This window comes from Berghia stephanieae, chromosome 10 (genome assembly GCF_034508935.2).
Source record: "Berghia stephanieae isolate SIO BIC M18660-M18661 chromosome 10, UCSD_Bste_1.3, whole genome shotgun sequence".
Lineage (NCBI taxonomy): Eukaryota > Metazoa > Mollusca > Gastropoda > Nudibranchia > Aeolidiidae > Berghia > Berghia stephanieae.
In genome coordinates this window covers 34,695,202-34,702,688 of record NC_088369.1, presented here as the reverse complement: position 1 = coordinate 34,702,688, position 7,487 = coordinate 34,695,202, and the positions used below count along the sequence as shown (strand labels likewise).

The 7,487-nt window shown below is 36.9% G+C and overlaps 1 protein-coding gene across 4 annotated transcripts in view; it reads left to right on the top strand.

Moving 5' to 3' along the window:
* The window catches only part of LOC144981030 (uncharacterized), a 31,949-nt gene extending 26,727 nt beyond the window's left edge, over positions 1–5,222 (top strand). For all 4 annotated transcript variants that reach the window (XM_078929107.1, XM_078929109.1, XM_078929110.1 and 1 more), the window contains one exon: positions 1–5,222. This exon is cut by the window's left edge and continues 878 nt beyond it. The gene's annotated coding sequence lies outside the window, so the exon portion shown is untranslated.
* Positions 5,223–7,487: the final 2,265 nt, after the last annotated feature.

Sequence of the window (7,487 nt, the reverse complement as noted above, 5' to 3'; positions counted from 1 at the left end):
ATACAATTTTCCCTCCGTTTGAGAGTTTTCCATAAGAAAAATAAGCCTATAACACTTTGGGTTATCAGACCTGCAAATATGTATTCGTCGATTATTATGGATTCTTTTTTTTCACAATTTCAGTATAAAATGATTACATCTCTAATCTTTTTTTGCACTTGGTTACTTTATTAAGATTTGTTTTTCTTTTTCTTGGATAAAGGGGAAACCCGAAATGTCAATTATTATTTGTTTTAATCTTACCGGAATGTTTCTTATTCTTAAGATTCAGTTTCTTCATCCAATTGTTTCATTTATTCTTAGTAGACAGTCATGAAGATAATGAAAACATAGTCATTAATAAATATTACTTAGATTTTTTTTTTCAAAAGTATTTAACACCAGAAAAAAACAAGCATGGGATCTGATTTACTATGCAACAATAACGATGACTTTAGACGCTGAGGTCTGCCATGTAAAAGAGTATTGCACAAAAAATCAATGTACAACAGCTCCTGACGATAACAAAATACTGAACACGAAATGTTTTGGGATCAAAACCCTTTTATTTAATGGTTTTGTTTTGTTTTGTTTTGTTTTTTGGGGGGGATTTTTTTGGCCTGAAACTGAGACGTTTCGTGTTAGATATTACTGGTATATTCATTTCTTTAATATTCCACCTTTGTCACATCCACCTCTATGTTGAAATAGCTATATTATGATGTATACTGACGTTTTATTAAAGAACACAGTATGTGCTATTTGGTTAACATTGCAGAAACTGTGGGGGTTTTTTTTAAAACAATGGCAGTATACGTATCTTATTCCTTATAGTAAATGTCAAATCTTATGTTCTGATCGGCGTCACCGTAACAAAGAACCTTTGACCTCTGAACCCAAGAGAGATTTGATTTGACCCAAGAAAGATTTGACTTGACCCAAGAAAGATTTGATTTGACCCAAGAAAGATTTGACTTGACCCAAGAAAGATTTGATTTGACCCAAGAAAGATTTGATTTGATTTGATTTGATTCTCATGTTACATCATTCCTCTCCACCCACTCTCCATCTGTCATTCTTCGTTTACCATCACAATCATTTTTGGTAATTATTTTTATATTGGTGCCTCTTCGACTGTGATGTGAAATACTCTGAACGTATATGATATTATAAGTTGAAAACCGAGATGTGTATTTTATGAAACATTATCCTTGCAATCATTCAAAATGTGATTTTTCTTATAACAAAGAATGTTTTGAATATTTCTTTAATTTGATGATGTTTGATATTGTAATTTTTTGTATTCATTAACATTTTAAGCCGGGCAATTTCAACCACAGGATAATTTCACCCACTTTTTTTGTACTTGCATTGCGTTCATGTATTGGTTGAATGAGGAAATTTCACCGTAAGTGTAACTTCATCCAGTTTCAAACATGGTGGATGTAAAACTTTTCGAGTCATATTGCAATCCATCGTAATGACAAAATCACGTCCCTTAATCTAAAGTCCATATTCTCTCACTACCCGTCAATAGGCTGGATCTCCAATGAGAATAAGAGTTAAACTTAACCCCATTTCATTTTCTCCCCAAATTTAGCTTTTGAAATCTATCTTGATTTCATTGCTTCCATTGTAAATCTAGTCCTCAATTTAGATTCCCAAATATGATACAAATAAAGTCACACATTTTTGTTGAGTTGAGCAAAGGGTGAAATTATTTTGCCTTATCAAATAGTCCTAGAATAATGTTTTTTTGTATAATTTCAAATACTCATATAATCAGACATTAAAAATAATTTGATTTATCTACAGTAATGATATTAATGTGATGTACAGCTAATTCATTAACTCAATAGAGTATGATCATTATTTGAATTTGCTTTAACTTCCTGGGTGCGGTTCCTTACCTTCCATAGTGGGCAGGGAGGCACTTACTGTTTCTTCTATCCTCCTATATCTGTTTTCCAACATGATTTCTGTCTTTGTCTTGGAATGAGATTACTTTGTTTTGTCCGGGCCCTAGCCGGATACCCTAACTGGGAGGGAAACAGTAAAATGTATAGTTAGAGTTTTGGGAGATGATATTTTTATCCTTGTAAATCATCTCTGTTGTTATGCACTGTATTATTTTTGTTTACTTATTGTATATGATTTGTAAAACATGTGAGCGTGTTCCTCTTTGTGGAGACCTGTATTTGTGTCTGAATGAGACTTTTAGGTGATCTCAAACTGAGTACTTTGATAGTGTGCTCTTGGAATCAACATCTCTTTCGTATTTGAACCAATTCCCCTTTGCCTTCCTTTTTCTTGGGCGCTTAAATTGTAATTCTAGAACTTTTTACTATCCAATTTTCTTCCTTTTCACTGGTGCTGATATGACCTAAATGTGTTGCAAGCGCCGTAAAACCCTTAAAAACATTTTTTAAAACAGCTTTAACTTTAACAGTGATGTTTGACGGGTTAAGAAATACCTATTTGTAATAATCTTGTTTTTTTAAAAAGAATATTTAAGTTTGTATTTAAAACTCAATCAAGAATAAGATATTGTCGGATTGAACTAAATACTGACATTTTAAACATTCACGTCTGAGTGGGATTCCTGACCTCCCATACTGAGCAGGGAGGCACTTTATGAATGTGTCTTCTACTGGGTGGGGTTCCTACCTCCCATAGTGGGCAGGGAGGTACATATTGTGTCTTCTATCCCCCTATATCTGTTTTCCAACTTGCATTCTGTCTTTGTCTTGGAATGCGATTACTTGGTTTTGTCCTGACCCTGGTCGGGGTCCTGGCTGGGAGGGAAACAGTCAAATGCATAGTTATTGTTTTGGGAGATGATATTTTTTTCCTTGTAAATCATCTCTCTGTTATGTATTATTATATTTGTTATAATTTATAATGTGAGCATTTGAGTGTATTCCTCTTAGTGGGGGCCGTGCTTGTGTCCTGATGAGACTTATTAGCGGTCTCAAACTAAGTACATTGATGGTATGCTCTTGGAATCTACATCTGATCCCTATTTGTTCCCAGTTCCCCTTTGTCTTACTTTTTCTTGGATGCTTTAATTGTAATTCTAAAACTTTTTACTATCCCATTTTCTTCCTTTTTACTGGCGCTGATATAACCTAAATGTGTTGCAAGCGCCGTAAAACCCTTAAAAACAAACATAAAAACAACAATGTGTCTTCTATTCCCCTACATCTGTTTTGCTAACGAAAGAGTGAAAATGAGAGGCTTCGTACGGGAACAAAACAGACAATGGATGTTTCGAGGACAAACCCTTCGTCGATTGTTCCCGAAACTTCCATTGTCTGTTTTGTTCCCATACGGAGCCTCTCCATTTTCACTCTTTCGTTAGTATTTTCACGATCACCGGCTTCAGGCAGCCCCTACCGTTTTCTACTAAACTGTTTCCACCCGCGGGGCTATGGCTTCTACATCCCTTCATCTGTTTTTCCTTACCACGTTGCTCTGGTCTTTGTTCTGGATTTAAATTGGTCTGAGTTTTTTTCCTGGTCCTAATAAGGATCTTTAGCCGAGAGGGAGGCAGTTGAATATATGGTTCTTTTTTTTCGAGATTTATTTTTTCCTAGTAAATCATCTCACTGTTATGTACTATTTTCGTTTTTAGTTTTGGATCTATATTGTGTAAACATTTGAGTGTATATTTGGATCCTTTGCTTGTGCGTGAATGTGACTTTTAGTTAATATCAAAATAGACACATTGATAGAAAGCTCATGTTATCCTCTTATACGTATTTGAACCAGCCCCCTTTATCTTACCCTTTCTTTAGCGCTTTATCTCTCCTTACCAGCCATTTTTAGAATTTCCCCCGGAAATTCACACCCACCCGACCCAAAAATAGACTTTTCTTACTCAAACAAAAAAGTAACAAGTGCATCCTATATAGAATGTTGTTCAGCAAAATGATGTCTACGACATAGTGTTTAGTATTTATAGCTGAAATCAAAAGCATTTCTTTACATTTTGTGATGTACAAGAGAAATCAGATTAAGAAAAATGTCTCCCACAGTGGGCAGCGAGGTACATGCTGTGTCTTCTATCCCCCTATGTCTGTTTTCCAACATGCTTTCTGTCTTTGTCTTGGAATGAGATTACTTGGTTTTGTCCTGGCCCTGGTCGGATACTCTGGCTGGGAGGGAAACAGTCAAATGTTAGTTTTGGGAGATGATATGTTTTTCCTTGTAAATCATCTCTCTGTTAATCACTGTATTATGTTTTGTTTATGTATTATATATGATTTATAAACATTTGAGTGTATTTCTCTTAGTGGGGACCTGTGCTGGTGTCTGGATGAGACTTTTAGGTGATCTCAAACTAAGTACACTGATAGTGTTCTCTTGGAATCTACATCTGTTCCATATTTGAACCAATTCCCCTTTGTCTGCCTTATTCTTGGATGCTTTAATTGTAATTCTAGAACTTTTTACTATCCCATTTTCTTCTTTCTTACTGACGCTGATATGACCTTAATGTCTTGCAGGCGTCGTAAAACCCTTAAAAACAAACAAAAACAAGAAAAATGTCGGATGCATCGTGACGAATGTGATGATTTTCCCATGGTTGGTAAGGAGAGGGTTAACTTTAAAATAAAACATCTCCCTCAATATATTTCTTTTTAATGACACTGAAATGACTAAAAAGGGTCACAGGCGCCGTAAAACCCTTTAAAAATACAAACAATAAAATTAATTTCTGGCCACAATGAAGAAAAATTTTAAAAATAATTTCAGAGTGTGGCTGTCTAATTTGATTTTCTGTCTTTGATTCTAATCATTGTCGTATTCATGTATTGTATCGCGCAAAGTTCTTTTCTTGATTCGCATTGTATTTTATTGAAGCTTGCTTTAAAGGCAAATATATTTTAAATTAGAAGGAAAGAAAGAGAGGCAGGATTGAGAAGGATAAAGAGGAAGATAGAGGGAGAGACTGAGAGAGAGAGAGAGAGAGAGTGTGTGTGTGTGTGTGTGTGTGTTTGTGTGTGTGTGTCTTGGAGAGTCGGGGGGGGGGGGTAAAGTTAGAGAGAGAGAGAAAAAGAGAGAGATGGAACAGGGAGAGAGAGAGAGAGAGAGAGAGAGAGAGAGAGAGAGAGAGAGAGAGAGAGAGAGAGAACTTTAAATATAAGATATCATTTGCAAATATAAAGAACTATATTATGATAAACGAATAGATAAATGTATCTATTTTATGGAGATAAACATTGTGTGATTTCTATAAATTGTCTTTATTTCTTTTGTCTGTTAAATAGCAATTAACAATAACAAACAGAAGCAATGGTATGTGTTGAAAAATGAGAAAATTTGAATTTAAAAATTCCCATTTTATATCGTGTACCGTGGGAAAACTGTGTCTTAAGGAGTTGGAATGAACGAACTGTTTAGGCATGGCACTTCCACTCGCTTCACGAGAAAAAGGGACCGAGATCGGGTGAGGTCGAGATTTTTTCTGACTCCCCTTTCCCCATACACACAAGCATACATTCTGTCCACCCAATGGGGGATTAGGCAGCTGGGTCCTATGGATCTGACGGAACGCACTTTGCGATAGATTACCATGCTATGCAAAGGGTAGCAAGCAATTGCTACTCCCGTAGTAGTAGTAGGCAGGGGGGGGGGGGGTACATGCTGTGTCTTCTATCCCCGTATATCTGTTTTCCAACTTACATTCTGTCTTTGTCTTGGAATGAGATTACTTGGTTTTGTCCTGGCCCTGGTCAGAGTCCTGGCTGGGAGGGAAACAAATGCATAGTTAGTGTTTTGGGAGATGATATTTTTTCCCTTGTAAATTATCTCTCTGTTATGTATTATTATAATTGTTATTTTGAATTTATAATGTAAGCATTTGAGTGTATTCCTCTTTGTTGGATTTTGTGCTTGTGCCCGGATAAGACTTATGGGTGATCTCAAACTAAGTACATTGGTGGTATGCTCTTGGCATCTACATCTGATCCCTATTTGTTCCCAGTTCCCCTTTGTCTTACTTTTTCTTGGGTGCTTTAATTATAATTCTAGAACTTTTTACTATCCCATTTTCTTCCTTTTTACTGGCGCTGATATGACCTAAATGTGTTGCAGGCGCCGTAAAACCCTTAAAAACAAAAACAATTTTTTTCTGACCCCCCCCCCCCCCTTCCCATACACACAAACATACATTCTGACCACCCAGCGGGGATTAGGCAGCTGGGTCCTACGGATCTGACGGAAAGCACTTTGCGAGATATCATTATCCCATGCAAAGGGTGGCCAGCAAATTCGATTGTCCGTTTCACGTTATAGAAACCCGGGTAAACTTCGGTCACATGGACCTACTGGGTATGAAGAATTACTTTTCATTTTACGTCCACTCCTGGATCGGGTTCGAGACAACTGTCGGCATCTCATATTTTTTCCTTGAGCAAGAACCTCCTTTTTCCCTATTGCTCACTTTGCAGCGTTGCACTGCGGCTAACGACACTACATTGACACTACAATGTTTTTTTTCGGTATTTTCGTGAGATAGACCTCAAAGAAGAAAAAAAATGTCCCGGAGGTCGAATGAAGGAATTTTAATTAAATTTCTTTTTAAAATTATGTTATGAAATGTTTAATTGTTTTGTTCATTTTGATTGAGAGACAAAAAAAAGTAACGATTGCTTAAAGTAGAGCTCGGATGCTGGTGCTGCTGCTGCTGCTGCTGGTGGTGGTGGTGCTACTGCTGCAGCTGCTGATGATGGTGATGATGATGATGATAATAATGATGATGCGTTGACACAGTCTTGTCTCTTAATCTTTTCACACAAAAAAGCTCGGCTTGTCAGGCAGATAGACCAGTGCTCTTTCTCCTTCGCCTGGAGGCAGGCCAGGGCTCCTTCTTCTTCGTCCCCTAGTTGGGGTTCCTACCTCCCATAGTGGGCAGGGAGGTCTTCTATCCCCCTTTATCTGTTTCCAATTGTTTTCTGTCTTTGTCTTGGAGTGAGATTGCCTGACCTTGGCCGGAGTCCTTGGCTGGGAGGGAAACAGTCGAATGGAAAGTTGTAGTTTTGGGAGATGATATTTTTTCCCTTGTAAATCATCTCTCTGTTATGAACTGTTATTCTTTTCATTTTTAACATATATGATTTGTAACCATTTGAGTGTGTTCCTTTTAGAGGGGACCTGTGTTTGTGTCTGGAGGAGACTTTTAGGTGATCTCAAAATAAGCACTTTGACTTTGATGATGTGCTTTTGGAATCTACATCTGTTTCCTATTTAAATCAATTCCCCTTTGTCTTGGGTGCTTTAATTGTAATTCTAGAACTTATTACTATCCCATTATCTTCCATTTTTACTAGCGCTTATATAACCTTATGTGTTGCGAGTGCCGTAAAACCCTTAAAAACATAAACAAACAAACATTCTTCGTTCCTAGAGGGCATGCTTTTCAATGCACACCATCGCCTGCAAAGATGACGTTGGATGCACTAAATTCTGCCTGGAATCGTGGTAATCCAATCAATACCACTTTG